This window comes from Desmodus rotundus, chromosome 3 (assembly GCF_022682495.2).
Source record: "Desmodus rotundus isolate HL8 chromosome 3, HLdesRot8A.1, whole genome shotgun sequence".
Taxonomy (NCBI): domain Eukaryota; kingdom Metazoa; phylum Chordata; class Mammalia; order Chiroptera; family Phyllostomidae; genus Desmodus; species Desmodus rotundus.
This window is the reverse complement of record NC_071389.1, coordinates 140,495,987-140,512,726: the sequence shown is the minus strand read 5'-3', so window position 1 is coordinate 140,512,726 and position 16,740 is coordinate 140,495,987. Positions and strand designations below refer to the sequence as shown.

The 16,740-nt window shown below is 38.2% G+C and overlaps 1 protein-coding gene and 2 pseudogenes across 2 annotated transcripts in view; 2 read left to right on the top strand and 1 right to left on the bottom strand.

Moving 5' to 3' along the window:
• GRIP1 (glutamate receptor interacting protein 1) overlaps positions 1-16,740 on the bottom strand; it is a 649,796-nt gene that overhangs the window by 393,189 nt on the left and 239,867 nt on the right. The window lies entirely within an intron of this gene.
• On the top strand, positions 7,990-8,454 carry LOC112319175 (large ribosomal subunit protein eL33 pseudogene; annotated as a pseudogene).
• LOC112318992 (E3 ubiquitin-protein ligase makorin-1-like) overlaps positions 16,138-16,740 on the top strand; it is a 40,528-nt pseudogene continuing 39,925 nt past the window's right edge.

Sequence of the window (16,740 nt, the reverse complement as noted above, 5' to 3'; positions counted from 1 at the left end):
GAGAAGTAATTTCAAATTCAAGACATGATTAGACGCCATTCCATACAACATAGAGAAAATAAAATGGTATTGTTATAGGTAGCCAACACAATAAAAATTAGTATAATCATATTAAAACTGTGAAGAATATCTCCTGTCAAAGGAATGAAAAGAGAAGTCACTAACTGGGAGAAAGTGTCTGCAAGGGAAACATCTGATAAGTGACTGCTGTACACAGAACAAAATATAGAAATACAAAAGGCACTCTTAAAACTTAATAATAAGTAAAACTACCTGATTAAAAATGGATCAAAGGCTTTAACAGACACCTCACCAAAGAAAATAGACAGATGGCAAATAAAAGATGCCCTACATCACATGTCGTCAGGGAAATGCAAATTAAAGCAGTAATGACACACCAGCACACACCTACTAGAATTGCCGAATCCACCGCGCGGACCGCACCAGAGGCTGGTGAAGATGTAGACAAACGGCGACTTTCCCTCACTGCTAGCGAGAACGCAAAGTGGTACTGCAACTTCGGGTGATGGTTGGTTTCTGACAAAGCTAAACATATTACTACCATACGATTCATCAACTGCACTCCTTGGTATTTGCACAAAGGATCTGAGAACTCATGTCCACACAAAAACCTGCATTTGGATGTTTATGGCATCTTTACTCGTAACTGCCAGAACCCGGAAGCAACCAAGACATCCTGCAGTAGGTGAGAGGATAAACTGTGAATTTTTAGATAATGAGATGTTATTCAATGCTAAAGGGAAATGAGCTATCCAGCCCTGAAAAGACATGGCGTGACTTAAATGCATATTACTAAGTGAAAGAAGGGAAAATGAAAAGGTCATATACGATATGATTCCAACTATATAACATGCGGGAAAAGGCAAAACTACTGAGACAGTAAAAAGATGAGTGGTAGCCAGGAGCTGGGGAGAGGGAAGCATGATCAGGCAGAGCACATACGGTTTTTAATGCAGTGGAAAACACTCTTTATAATACTGTAATAGTGGACACGTGTCCTTGTACACTTGTCCAAACTCATGTACTGCGAAACAGCAAGAATGAACTCTAAGTAAACTACAGACTCGGGGGGTAATGCCGAGACCGTGGAGGCTCGCGGTTGGCAGCAATTGCACCACTCTCGTGGAGATGTTGATAATGAGGGAGGCCATGCACCTGTGAGGAGGGAGTGCGTGAGACACCTCTGCCACGTTCCATTTTGCTAGGAACATAATGCTCTAAAAAATAAAATCCACGTAAGAAAAAAAACCTTACACCTCTGTATTTAACAGTGTTAGCTTCTAGGCTCAAATAATTATAAGTAAGTTTTCACCTACTTCCTCATTTCAGTACTTCCAGCACCCCAGACGCCCATCCGCAGAATTCTGATGGCCCCCCTTTCACTCCCACCTTGCCCAGCACTGGGACAACCAAAATGCCCATGTAAATTTGCAACAGGGGGCATGGTGGGTTGCTCTGGCTGACAATCACAAAACTAATTTAACCCATCAAATGCTGCCTTACCCCTGGGATTCTTCCTATACATTGTAATAATTCCCCACCCCTTTGTGTTGTTCTTGTTTAAGATACTTTGAAATGTGAAGACTAATTTTATCACTCAGCTATTTCAACAGTTGCTATAGAAAGATATGTAGTGGTCTAAGAAATATGAATGGTATAATTCTAACAGTTTATGTTCTTGCTCTTCATGAATTTGTACAAAATTTAAGAGAAAGTTTCAAAACAAATGCTTCAAATTAAAAATAAGTGTTTCAGCCCTGGCCGGTGTGGCTCAGTAGACTGAGTGCTGGCCTGCTAACCAAAGGGTCACCAGTTCAATTCCCAGTCTAGGGCACAATCCTGGATCTCGGGCTAGATTTTCCAGTAGGGGGCATGAGCGAGGCAACCACCCATTGATATTTCTCTCCCTTTCTTTCTCCCTCCTTTCCCCTCTCTAAAAATAAATTTAAAAAATCTTTTTTAAAAACAGTGTTTCACACCGAGATCAAGACATTTAAATGATTGTTCTTGCAGTAACTACCCTTAGATTTATTGGACAGAAAACACTGTTGGTTTCTAAAATTAAGTCATTCTCAAAAAGAAGTCACCAGAGCCCTGCAATCAACAAACACTCCAATTCTTACATTTATTGAAGTAGTAGAAGCACTTGTTTTCATTGTTTAAAAAGATTTAATAAAATGATTTTACTCATGGTCATAATCCAAACAGGGCTCATCACAGCCTGAAATTAAATGCTTTTGATGTAAAAAAGTAATTTAATAAAAAAAATATGAGGCACACATATCTGTGGGTAAGTAGACACAGCTACAAAGAGATAGGCATTCACTGTTCCTGGCAGGTAGTATGTGCTCAATAAATCTTTTTGTTGCATTCATATGATGGCAATGCCAGCATACCTTAGTTAATAAAGGGGAAAAAGTGTAATGACAAGGATTTTTAAACCATTTTGGATTTACAAAATATTGAGTTAGGAAAGACTTCAGAGATCCTTCCCAGCCTCTCTATTCCCCTCTTCCCACCAATATTCAAGCCCTAGTTCCCACCAGATCCACACCGGAAATTGTTCAAGGCCCAGTCCTAGAGCTGTCTCCCCGTGAGGCACCCCCGACTCTACTCTGCGGCAGAAAAGCGGACTTTTCCTTTGCACTCCAATAGTACTCGGTTTCTGCCTCTTTTAAAGTAATAACTCTCCCCCCAGCCCCGCCCCAGCCCCGCCCCACCACAGTGCCCCTTGACTCAAAAATCTAGTTGGTTAGTGTATAGTAGCAGTTAGTACTACTTTGAGGTATGGACAATGGTATGCATATTTTCATTTAATATGCTATCTTTGTTTTATTTCAGGGAAAATTACAAGTATATATTTATTTAGGACTTTAACTCTGCTATTTTTCCTTATAAGGCTATTTTCAGTAAATTAACCAACAATAATATAATGACAACAACAATATCAAATTTAAATATTTCTTGCTATGAGCCAGTATCTAAGAGTTTCGTGTACTTATTTAATCCTCCCAACAATCTTACAATGTTGATACAATAATTTATCCTCACTTGTAGACAAAGAAAAGAGATACAGGAAAATTAAGCAACTTGCTTGTAGCCACACTGCTAAGGTGACAGATTTACTAGTCTGAAATACAATTCATAGATTATGTAACCCTCATGTACATAATTTTTAATTAAAAAAATTTTCAATTACAGTTGACACACCATAATTATATTAGTTTCAGGAGTACAGCTCAGTGATTGGACATCTATATAACTTACGAAGTGCTCACCCCACTGAGTCTAGAGCCCATTTGACACCACACATAGTTATTACAGTATTATTCACATCTATTATTTAAAATATGTATGTACCCTATAATAACAACTCAGGAAGTTTAGCATTTATGTCCTTAAATATCATATACTGTCTTTCGAGAGTTACTCTACTTTGACAGTATTGTTCAATGATTAAAACAAGTTGCTGTGGTGTTCAGAGGTCACTGGATACATTCAAATGAGTGATCTAACGGGTTTACTTAAAGTTGACAATATGCTAGAACTGATTTCTTCTGCAAACATGTAAATGATGAAATAAGCTAGTCGGTGAAAGACAAAGACCAGATGATCTCATCTGTAAGAGGGATCTAAGCAACAAAATAGTGAACAAAATGGAACCGCAGGCAGGGAAACATGGAACGGACTGACAGCGACCAGAGGGGAGAAAAGGGTAATGGCAGAAAGAAGGGAAGGGACTAGAACATGTATGAGTGACACATGGACATGGACAACAGTGGGAAGTGACTTTGGGGGGGATGGGATGGGCAGAGGAGGGCAAAGGGGGAAAATCTGTAATAGAATAATAATAAAAAGTGATTTAAAAAAAGGAAGAAAAACTTTATTTTTCATTTTATTTTTCAATTACAATTTATATTCAATATTATTTTAATTAGTTCCCGGTGGATAGCATAGTGGTTAGATAATCATGTACTTCACAAAGTGGTCCCTATATTTCAAGTACCCACCTGATACCAGACATAGTTATTAAAATATCATTGACTATATTTCCTACACTGCATATTATATTCCCAGGACTATTTTGTAACTGCCAATTTGTACCTCTTAATCCCTTCACCTTTTAACCCAGTCCCCCAACCCTCCTCTCCTGCTTCTATTTTGTTTGTTAACTCATTTTGTTCTTTAGATCCACATTCAAGTGAAATCATATGGTATTTGTCCTTGCCTGTCTGACTTACTTCATTTAGCATAATACCTTCTATGTCCATCCACGTTGCTGCAATGGTTAAGACTTCATTCTTTTTATGGCCGAGCAATATTCCACTGTGTATATGACCACACGTCTTAATCCACTCTTGTTATTGATGGGCACTTGTGCTGTTTCCATCGCTTGGCTGTTGTAAATAATACTGCAATGAACACAGGGGTGCATATATTCTTTCCGATTAGTATTGTGGGTTTCTTCAGATATATGCCCAGAAATGGAATTGCTGGGTCATAAGGCAGTTCAACATTCCCTTTTATGATGAAAATTTTAGATGTGAAGCTAAAAATCTGTGAAGAGAATGTATTTGTTTTTCAAATTCCCTTAGTGCAAAAAAGTTTGAGATCGCTGCCTAAATATAGTGGTGGTTCTTTTTCACCTTTGCATTCTTAGCTGGGAGAGCATGTTACTGAATGCACAATGTCCGATGGGCGGAAAGATGGAATGAAGAGTGAATAATGCATGAATAAATAATTGATTGAGCGATGATTGAAGAGACAAGATTTGCCTAAGATTGCTCCCTGAGAGTGGGAGAGCTTTTCTACGGTGGAATGTGGCTGTGCCCTGTCACACTGGGCTGGCAGGTCATGGAGAAGACAGGGTGAGGCCACCCCAAATCCCCCCACACTTTCCATCATATCCTCCTGTCACTTCTCACTGTTAGAAACTGCTGTGAATACGTGCTTTCTTCCACGTTATCTGTTTCTTCTCTTCTAAGACACGAACTCCATGAGAGTAGGAACATTTGCCCTTATGGACACTGCTGTATCTTTAAGCTGTGAACAGTGCCTGGCAATATAGGCAAACAACAAGCATTTCTTGAATGAGTGAATGAATGAACAAATGAATGAATCAGATTTGATGTGAGATAAGCCCATACTGTTCATGCTTCATGGAAACATACTCTTTAAATTATTCCAGGACCTTTAAAGTTTCCTTCCTGAAAAGTATATTAAACACCAAAATCACCAAGCAAGGATATGAAGTAGAGCCAGCCCTAAAGGTTGCTCAAAGCTGGCATGGTTAAGTACCTAGCATGTCACAGGTGTAAAATACATTTGATAGAGTCAATAAAGGAATCTTGAGCCCTGGCTGGTGCGGCTCAGTGGTTGAGTGCTGGCCTGCGAATCAAAGGATCGCCAGTTGGATTCCCAATCAGGGCACATGCCTGGGCTGCTGGTTAGGTTCCCAGTGGGGGGCACGTGAGAGGCAACCAGACATTGATGTTTCTCTATCTCCATTTTTCTCTCCCTTCCCCTCTTTAAAAAACAAAATAAATAAAATCTTTTAAAAAATGAATCTTGAAAATTACAGACATTCTAAAAGCCTCTTTAAGCTCATGGTTTTCAACTCATAACTAATATACTCTAACCAAGTAGAAAGATGGCTGAGAATTCTCCCCTCTTTCCTGTTACACACTCACTGCATATTGAATGCTGATGGTGCAATACGTATGTAGGTAGGGTCCCCATGAGCAAATAAATGCCAATGAAACAGCCAAAGGTTCAATAATAAAAGTTAAAAAGAGAGGCATGAACATAAGTTAATCCAAATTGGACAAACAGCTTCAGAAAAATCAACAGCAGACCAGGCAAGTGAGCCTGTGAAGGACAGCTAGAATTGGGGTCTAAGGAAAAGCCTGAAGAGAAAAGGGTCAAGGAGGGAAGATGAATCACATGGCAAAGCACTCAGAGAAAGAAAAAGGAGAGAAATTTAGATTAGGTTAGTCATCACAACTCGAAAGTGAGTCTGTAGGAAACTATTTTAAATACCAAGAAAATGTTCCTGTAGCCAAATGAATCAATTAAAAAAATCTAAGCTTTTGGAAATGCAATGCTTTGGTAAAGTAAATCAACCAACCAAGGAAACATAAATAAACAAATAAATGTGTACCATTTAAAAATAGATTTTTCTTGTTCTCTAGTAGCCTGGAAGGACAAGTGAGAGAGAGAGAGAGAGACAAAGATAGAGTGAGGAAGGAAGTGTGAATGAATTCTCAGGCAATAGAAACCATTAGGTAATATATTGTTCAGAACCATCAATATGGAGCGTAAATAGATCCTGTGAAGCTTCCCAATTACCTAAAAGAACTTCATAATCAGCACTATTTTTTCCCATCACTTGAAAGCATCTGGCTTCATAAAAATAATAACACCATGCAGCTATCAGAGACTTTTTAGACTAAATCTTTCTATCTATGCTATATTACATATTCAGGAAAAATGTCAATTCAGTACTTTGTGCATTTTCAAACCCCTGTAACATTCAGATGGCACATTTACCAGTTCAAATTTGGGGATTATTTTTAAGTTTTAATTACCAATTTTCCTATGCTCATTCCACACTTTGTTATTGGTTGACTATATTGATTAATTTTGTGTAGTAGAAAAAATCGAAGAAAATCTTCAAAGACTGAAAGCATAATCTGTTATTCAAGCACTTTGAAGTCTAATACATTTGGAATCTCAGAATGACTGCCTGACATTTCATTTTGCAAGAAGTCTAAACAACCACAATAAATTTACAAATGCAGACATGCCACAGTTAAATTTCATTTCACGCTCCGTAAGCAAACATTATCAAACTATAAGCGCTGTCCTCCACCGTCTTTCTAACTCAAAATCTTGTAACCAGTGGATGGTCGACCTTGAAATATTTCACAGATGGATGAAGTGGCTTAGTTTATTCATCATTTTGCAGATTAGCAAACTTAGGCTGTACGTACTCCATAGAGCAAGTAGCTCTATGCTTTATTTAATGAATAACACAAATAATTGGTGATTAGACAGAAGCAAATTAGAGACCTAATTAGGAATTGTTCAGTGGAAAATTCTTCTAAAAATAATGAGTATTTCTTTCTGCATTCAAATTTCTTTAGAAACATGCTTCCACTTTCATTTCTTAACGGCAAATTTCTTTAAATAGTTTGCATCAATCTCAATGAAAGCGGGAAAACACTTTCATTGAAGAAATCATCAGATGATACAGGGCTTCGTGAAAGTACATGAGGACTCAGTGCAGCAGAGCACCAGGTAACTCCTGCGTTTATCAGGATCTACCTGCATGTGTTTATATATAAAGAGGAAGCTTTCTTTACTTAACTGTGTTTGGTTTTGTAATTCTGCCGATTCATTTTGTCATTCTGCATGCATCAGTTACTTAGTAAATGTAATAAAGATACAACATTAAAACACACAGGGAAAAAACTCATAGCACACTTTATATTCTTGATGCCAAAATCCCACTTAGCATGTGAGAGCCTTCTGTTCAACTTTTATTATTCAGTTTAAAAACTGTTACACGGTATCAACTTTCAAATACAAATGATTAAGACAAATTATTGATGCCGATTTTATATCAGGGCAATTTTTTTCACTAATCAAACATTAAAACTGACAGATGGGAACCAAAGACATGTCTTTAAGTTGCAATACACACTACTGACCAAGAGGGAAGCTTAATCTTACAGAACCCAAGATGTGAATTTCAGTCATGATTTGTATCTACCACTATGGGCAATGCAAGTCAGCTGTGTGTATCCATGTTGACCTTTTCTGTCATGCCATTGGGGCATCACTGAGTAAATTTCTTTCCATGAGCTGTACCCCGCTGACTTCAAATTCTCAAGAAGTGATGTCATTCTCTCCGCCATCCGGGAGCCTGTGGAGCCGGCCAGGAACAGGACTTCTGCAACAACAAACATGTCTGGAAGGCGGTGGTCCAAGGCCATTTTTGCTGGCTGTAAACGGGGTCTCTGGAACCAAAGGGAGCACACAGCTCTTCTTAAAATTGAAGGTGTTCATGCTGGAGATGAAACTGAACTGTATCTGGGCAGGAGATGTGCTTGTGTGTGCAAAGCCAAGAACGACACAGTGACTCCTGGTGGCAAACCGAAGGAAACCAGAGTAATTGGGGAAAGGGAACCCGTGCTCATGGAAACAGGGGCATGGTTCGAGCTAAATTCCGAAGCGACCTCCCTGCTAAGGCCATTGGACACAGAGGCCGTGTAATGCTGTACCTCTCAAGGGTTTAAACTCATTGAAAAGTAAGTAAGTGAAATGGATTTGTTCTCTTGTGAAAAATAAAAAGAAGTGATGTCATTATTTTAGTGATGCAGTTAAAATTGAACTCCTATTCAAAACCCACCTGTGGACAAATCTGAGGACTCGTTTCATATGCATTATTAAAGAAATAAAATTCAATTATTTTTATGCAGTAATGACTGCCAAAACTTAAGTTGCAGAATATGTTCATTAACCCTAGCATAGCTGCTTTTTACACCACCTTTGAGTCACTGGCTTACTTAGCTGTGGTTCCAGGGCAACACTGTCCTTTTCATGGTTGTAGGCTGAATGCCGGAGTGTGTATGTTTCCCTGTATTCAACGGTTCTTTCCAAAAAGAATTTATTTACTGACTGCTACTATGTGACCAGCTGCACTGAGCTGAGAATTAGTGATACCATACTATACAAATACAGACAATGACCATATCATTTTTAAAGATAATCAACAAAACAAATAAGCAAAAAAAACCCCCAGAAACAAGGAAATAAAGAAGAACCTGACAGTGACCAGAGGGGAGGGGTGAGGGGAATTATGGGGGAAAGAAGGGGAACAGGTTCAAATGACCCATGAACAAGGGCAATGGGGTGGGGATTGTCTTTGGGAGCAGGAATTGGACAAGGCAGGGGGGAGCACCAGGGGTGGGGGAGGATAGGGACAACTGTAACTAAACAAAAATAAAACAAAATAAATTAAAAAATTAAAAAATAATGAAGATTTTTTTGTTATTCTATTCGAGTTGTCTCAATTTTTCCCCTTTGCCCTCCTCTGCCTATCCCACCCTGTGCTCCCACAGTCCATCCCCACCCTGTTGTCATGTCCATGGGTCATTCATACATGTTCTTTGTCTAGTCCCCTCCTTTCTTTCCACCATTATCCCCCTCCCCCTTCCTCAGAAAAGGAGATTGATAGTTTATAGAAAAGATTTTTATTTTTAAAAAAAGAAAGAAAATCCATAAGAAGGAGCTACCTAGGATATTTATATCCTTAATTTACATGTATATAATAAGTGCTCCATATAAATTATTTTAAAGAGTGCAGGAATTACTAAATTCAGTCTTCCACTGGAATCGTACTAAGAAAGGAAAAATCAAATCTCATTATAAGGCATCACATCAGTGATTCTCATAGGAAAGGGGCTCATAAGAGGGAAGTGTCAGAATCACAAGGGGAGGAGTTTTTTCCAACTCAAAATGACCCTTCAAAACCCAGGCCAGGGATTCCCTCCTCCAGGAAGGCGTATGTTGTTATGCTCACCCTCTACCATCTTCTCCAAGGGCTCTAGGCTTGGTAGTTACAGCATCCAGAGCCTACTCTGTGAGTTAGGACCCTGGGTCAGGTGCTTTAACAAGGAAGTAAGGGTGTGTAAACAAGACTGACGGCTTATTTCTTTCTCATATTAAGGTCTGAGCTGGTAGGTAGCAGCTAGGGCCTGGGAGAGAGCCGGTGGCACTGATATCTATAAAATCAGCTGACGATCTGTGTTATACTTCTATCTGAAATGTCATACCTTGAAATGCTGTCCTTATGCCCCTAAATGTGACTCACCACTGCCATGGCCAAGTGCCAGCCTGAAGGAAGAGGAAAATAGATTAAGTAAAGTTTCCTTGTAAGAACAGAACCAGTAAGTTGCACATATTACTTCTCAAGACCACTGTATGGCCACGCCTCACTGCAGTCGAGGAAGGAAGGAATATGTGGTTTTTCTAGCTGGATGGCCAGATGCCTAGCTAGAATGTGGGAGTTTCTATTAATAAAGAAAAAGTATTGGAGGATAACCAATTTATCTCCCCTCCCTTACTTTATTATAGCATTATTATTCTCTGTTGCAATTGATACCTACTTGGTCTTCCCTGGGGCTGATCTCGAAGTGTGTTTAGCAAAGAGGCAGTGTTCTATTTATCTGTTCTATTTATCTGCATTTCCCTGGAACCTGGCATAGAGCTTGGCCTCTAGTGGGCACTCAATCCCTGTGTACTGACTGTACTATGGGCTCTGTCGAAACTTCATTTTCTTTGTACAACAACCTATGGAGGTAGGTGCAATAATCTCATTTACTGTATATGTGCTGATACTTATAAACTTAAGCTTTAAAGACAATACATGATAGATTTAGTATTTGAAACCAGTCTCGTATGACTCCTCAAATCCCTTGCTTTGACAACAAACCATGCTGGTACATTTTAAGTGAACGACAAAACTTGGGGCTGCTATTTTAAAATACAGCCTCAAAACCTTACATTAGAGATGTGTTCAAATTTTCAGATGATTATAACAACATTAGCAGCCTTATCTTTATCCTACACCAATGCATATTTTCTGAATGACAAGAAGTAAGAATTCTAATGGTACAGACTGAACGTTTTACAGAATCTTGAAAACATTTAGAATAAAACCAAAACTAGATCCTCAGCCACTTGTGCTCATTAAACATTGTTTGCCCTCCTGATTAGGGCTGTCAGCTTTTATAGACTGAACTTGAGAGCTGTGATATCTATATTTTTATAAATATAAAGTTTTATTTTTCTGCAGTACACACACTTAGCATGCAACCTACCCTCCTGACACTTTTTTGAATTTACAATACAATCTGCTAGCTGCAGGCACCATACTGTAGGGCACATCCTCACAGCTCATTTGTCTTACACAACTGAAGCTGGGCAGTGGGAATGCAAGCTGGTGCCGCCCTGATGGAAACTAACATGGATGTTCCTCAAAAAGTAAAAAATAAACCTACCATATGATCCAACAAGTCTGGGTCTTTATCCAAAAGAAGTGAAATCAGGATCTCAAAGAGAGATCAGCAGCCTCGTGTTCACTGCAATGCTAGTCACAATAGCCAAGGTGTGCAAACTATTTAAATGTCCCTAAACATGTGAATGGAAAAAGAAAACATCATATGTACATACAATGAAATATTGTTCGGCCTTAAAAAGAAATAAAGTTCTGTTATAAAATAACATTTTAACCAATGCAAATTAAGTTCCTAGATCTTTGAAGTGAGACAAAAGTGAGGCAATGTTTGCAAAATAGTATTCCTCACAAATACCCCTTTCCTTGGGGTAAAAACGGGATTTTATCCAAAAGTTTGAGAAACATTAAACTAAACAAAATCAAGCAAGTTTCTCAACTGAAGGGCTTCTTAGAGCTCCTATGGCACCTTTATGCCACCGGGAGTCGCAACTGTCCGAAGGGAGCAAACTTACTTCACCACCGCAGGTGCTTTATCCCACGGACTATTCCGCAGCAATGGTTCTTAAACTCTGTTGTCAAGAATTACACCCTCTTAAAAATTATTGAGAACAGCCCTGGCTCGTGTGGCTCAGTGGATTGAGCGCTGGCCTGCAAACCAAAGGGTTGCTGGTTCGATTCCCAATCAGGACACATGCCTGGATTGCAGGCCAGGTCCCCGGTAGGGGGTGTGTGAGAGGCAACCACACATTGATGTTTCTCTCCTTCCCTTCCTCCCTCCCTTCCCCTCTCTCTATAAATAAATAAATAAATAAAACCTTTAAAAGAAATTATCAAGAACATAAAAGGGCTCCTGTTTATATGAGTTTTATATAAGTTATATCTATTGATATTTAACCATATTAAAAATAAAACACCATACGCCATGCAATCCCTCTTCTGAGTATCTATCCAAACAAGTAGAAAACATTCCCAAAGATACATGCACCCCTGTGTTCACTGCAGCATTATTCCCAGTGACCAAGACATGGAGACAACAAAAGTGCCCTTTGACTGAGGATTAGATAAAGAAAACGTGGCACATATATACTATGGAATAGTACTCAGTCATAAGAAAAGATGAAATTCTGCCATTTGCGACAATGTGGATGAACCTTGAGGATATTATGCTAAATGAAGTAAGTCAGACAGAGAAAGTCAAGAACCACGTCACTTCACCCAGAAGTGGGGTATGAAACTGAAACCCATGGACATAGACAGTAATGTGCTGGCTGCCAGAGGGAGGGGGTGGGGGTGGTAAAGAGAAAGGGCCAAACATTCTGCATAGCGACAGAAGGCGCCTGGACTGCGGGGGGCGAGCACACAGGCCGTGTATAGACCGTGTCATGTGGAGGGGTACACTCGAAACCTCTATGACCTTGTCGACCAATATCACCCACATATACTTAATTAGAAATAAATAATAAAAAAGGAAAGCAGACTTTGCAAATATATTTATTAATTTATTTAAAAATAACATGCTAATGTAATAACATTACATGTTAATATAAAAACATTAGATTAATATTAGAAACCATTACATGTTGATATACCACATTTTAGAAAAATCACTACATACCCAAAACAAAAAATTTTGTGAGATTAGCATTTGTTTTATATTTTTACAGATCCAATGTGTATCTTAGTAAGAAAAAGCTTCTTTCTCCTGTCAGATTCTGCATTCAATCTGTTGTGAGGTGTTGTCTGACCAAAGTATATGAAGAAAATCCAAAGTCACACAGATATGTAGTTGGAAAAGAAAGGAGTATTTTAATGGCCTTTTCAGATCATTGGGGATATCCTTTTTTACACCATAATTAAACAGTAGTTGAATTTTTAAAAAGAGTTTATTTATTTATTTTTAGGGAGAGGGGAAGGGAAGGAGAGAGAGAGAAACATCCATGTGCGGTTGCCTCTCACACGCCCCCTACTGGGGACCTGGCCTGCAACCCAGGCATGTGCCCTGACTGGGAATCGAACCTCGATCCTTTGGTTCACAGGCTGGCGTTCAATCCACTGAGCCACACCAGCCAGGGCAATAGTTAATTTCTTACTTTCTTATTTGCGATGTGGAATCTGAAATTTTGTCAAAATATTTTTTGTACTCATTAAAATTGATTGCTCTAGCTTACTTTTTAAATAAATTTTTACACATGATTTTGTACTATTGTGCACAGTCATTTGGAAAATAATTGGTTCAGTGACTTATGCAGGTCTTGTAAACATTGATATGTTTCCTTATTCCGTATCAAAACATCATGTTCATCATTTCCACTGATCTTCTCAGAACAGTCAGTAAGTATTGGGAAGCTGTCAAGCGCAAGACGGTGAATACAAACATCCCAAACTTCAAACTGTCACTTTAAAGCTCAAGTTTTATCTTTGGCAGCAACTATGATGTGTTGTTATCTTTGAAGTGATAGGTTCATTTTATTCATTTTCAAGACAATATTTGCCAAATGCCCAAGTTTGAATAACCATAGTTTACTCCATGAGAAAAGTAGCTAGTTTCGTTCCCCATTCAATCAAACAACCGCTTTCTCCTGAGACAGCACACCGCTTCGGTACGCAACAGGACTGCTTTAAGAGTACTTTCCTATTTCATAATGTAGATTATTAAAACTATGTTTAATATCTCGTTAAGAACACTCTTAAGTGAAACCTGGCTTTTGCTTTTGTGGTGATGAAGAATATATTTTTGCTTTTTATGGTGGGGAAGAATATAATGGCTACGTTTTGCCATTTTTTGCCATTGTCTTGGTGCTAAATCTGCAAGGGGTAACAGGGTAACAGCAACCAACAAGGACGCCCAGGGTCTGTGGACTGCACTCTGAGAACCCTGTTACATGGAAGCATGTCTGGGTAAAAAGACGCGAGTACCTTGGTTTTCTGTTATTTACTCCAAGTTCTTAGAAAAGCTTTCCAAAAATCTTAGTACAATTTAAAACTTTAATAATTTCAGACATATAAATGCTAACAACTTAATGTCTTTTACAAATATTTAGTTTAGAAAGAATAATTTTTTTATGTAAAATTTTTGTCTGCAACTGTTTCTGAGTGAATTGGTAGAGGAAGACCTTTACTCGGCTGCCCACCTCAGTCACCAGGTTTGCCTCCACTAGTTTTTTGTTGTTGTTTTGGTTTCTCGTAGGTAATCTCCAAACGGTTACGTGTGTATGAAACCCTTGTTCATTCGGTGATTTTAAAGCTAAGACCACAAATGCAATGCTTTCAGTTAATAAACTCAGCTGGTGAAAATTTTATAAAATTTAAAAATCAACTAGAACAAAACATAACATAAAGTGGTAGTTATATTGAATTATAATAAGAAACATCAATATTTGAAAACATTAAGGAACTAATTTTTCAAATCTTACTTTCTGTAATAATTATGCTAGATTATTCTTAGCTTACTTGCCTCACAGAAACACTATGGTAAAAAAAATGTGAATTAAATCATTCACACTCAACAGTTAATAAATATTTATTCAGTAGCTATTTTCCAACAGGAATTAGGCTGAGGGTTGCAAAATATTTAGTAGAGGAAGCTTTTAAATAATAGACATTGCTATATTGAATCTATTTTTTATAATGCCAGTACAAAGTAATTTCTGAGATTTTTGTCAAAAATGTCAAACTAAACTGATAACTTTTAATATTCACTCGATTCAACCTACTCCTATTCTAGCATTTATAGTAAAATTATAAACTTGGTGGAGAAAAGTAGTTTAATGTGAACTTTTGCTTGACATTGTTTTTAAAATTTATCATAAGACAATGAGTACTACAAAAATGTTGCTGAAGATTTGGTATCTCCACAAATGATAGAAAGTTATAAGGGAATAAAAGTCAATGATAACCTTTTTCTTTACGGATGCCATGAGTACTCAATTCAGAACCACTATGGCATAAGTAATTGTGTTTCTTCCCTGACTTTCTGCTTCCTGACACAGGAAATAAACAGTATTTCTTTAGATTCTATTTGCTATTTTCTTACTTAAGTTGAGAAAACATGATACAAATGTCAGCCTACAGAAATAAAAACATTAACCTTGTCAATACAACTTAGTCAAAGTTATGTTTTAATTTTAGTGGTGCTTACTAGTCTGCCTAGGCAAATTAAATCAATAGTAATTAGACAACTCTCTTACTCTTCAGACTTGTTCTTCTGGGTTTTGGTAAAAAAAATAAACCACTGAGATCATTGGCAACACCCCTCTTCTGAAGCAGAGTCAAGTGCCCCTTTACGAGGGGCACGTCCTCTGAGAAATGCATCGTTCGGTGATATTGCCGTTGTGTGAACATCATAGGACGCACCTACACAGACCAGAGGACACAGCCTCCTGCCCACAGCGAGATGGGACAGCCTGTTAGTCTTAGGCTACAAACCTGCCCAGCATGTTACTGCACTGAGTACCGTGGGCAATTGTAACGCAATGGCAAGTATTTGTGTATCTAAACAGAGAAAAGTGACAGTAAAAATATGTCACTTTAAAAAGATGTTTTAAAATGGCACAACTTTTAATGGCACATCTTTTTTTAAAAAAGATTTAAAAAATAGAGCACTATTTTAGTATGAATGGAGCTTGCAGGACTGGAAGTTGCTCAGGGTGAGTCACTGAGTGAGTGGTGGGTGAGTGTGAAGACCTAGGATATTACTATACATTATTGTATATAAATACTGTACACTTAGACTACACTAAATTTATAAAAAATGTTTTCTTTCTTCAATGACAAATTAACCTTAGCTGACTGTAAATCTTTTACTTTATAAACTTTTTAACTTTTTGACCCTTTTGTAATAATACTTAACTTAAAATATTTACAGCTGCATAAAAATATTTTCTTTCTTTATACCCTTAGTCTATAAGCTGTTTTCTATTATGGATTATTTTTTACTTATAAAAATTATTTTGTTAAAAACTAAGACACAAACACACACCTCCGCCTAGGCCTACACAGGACCAGGGTCGCCCGTCTCGCCTTCTTCTCTCTGCACGTCTCCTCCCACCGGAAGGTATTCAGGGGCAACGACACACGAGGAGCTGTCATTTCCCATGGCAACAGTGCCTTCTTCTGGAACACCTCCTGAAGGGCCTCCTGAGGCTCGTTTTGAGGAAGCGACACACTTTTCAGAAATAGGCTCAAGGTGGTTTGCTTGGTTCGTTTCCTTTTTTCACCACAAATATGCTTATAAACAGATCATGAACAGTCCTCACCATTAATGAAAACCTTTTGGTTTTGGATTAATATTAATATATCACGTATTTTTTATTTTAATAGTTCATTTTTATTATTTGTTCCATTACTATTTACCTCCCTTATGCCCTCTTCTGCCTCCACCCAGCTCCCTCCCCACGATCCCCACACTGTCAGTAACCGTCCACAACTATGTGTGTTAATGTGCATCTGTGGGTCGGACACGTCTTTTCTATGACGGGAAACATCCAGACTGCCTGGAACTGGCTACGTTTTAATAAGCCTCATGCTTTTACTATGATGTGCTACTGCTGTATGGGGCACAGGGAAGACAACAGCTCTGTCTGGTGTAAATAAAGCTAAGTTCTCTTCTTAAAAAGAAAAAAAAAATGGTTAAAAGAGACTGATGAAGTCTGCAAAACTTCTGCTAAACCCTTCACTGTGAATTTTCTTAGGGTGTT